The following is a 454-nucleotide window of genomic DNA, read 5'->3' as shown; positions in this document are numbered from 1 at the left end:
TTTTCTATCTTGGACTTGGTTGCAGTTGGAGTTTTAACCTCTTTTTTTTTTGTCTTGAACTGTTTTATCTATCATTATGTCTATTGATTATTGGGCCCTAGCCCATATACCTCATTTTGGGTTTCGATTTGGGTCTCTGCCTACATGGATCATCTCCGAGTTTTGAACACTTTTGTATCCGTGACAAAAAAATACACTTTTGTATACTATGTGAAATTATTCAAATTTTAGTGGGACTACTGCTCAGCCCTGCTCTAACACCCCAAAAAAAAGAAAAAACAAAAACTGTTAAATTTTCAATTAAACATCAAATCAACAGCTTAAAACGCAAGACGATTTATAGATACCTCTCTCTATCTATTCCGGTAGTATCTCTAATACAATAAGATTTAATTTGGTAAAATTTTTATTTTTTAAAATAATTTATAAAAGTTAATTTTTAAAAGATGAATTT

This window comes from Arachis ipaensis, chromosome B03 (genome assembly GCF_000816755.2).
Source record: "Arachis ipaensis cultivar K30076 chromosome B03, Araip1.1, whole genome shotgun sequence".
In the NCBI taxonomy this organism is placed as follows: domain Eukaryota; kingdom Viridiplantae; phylum Streptophyta; class Magnoliopsida; order Fabales; family Fabaceae; genus Arachis; species Arachis ipaensis.
This window is presented reverse-complemented; position numbering follows the sequence as displayed.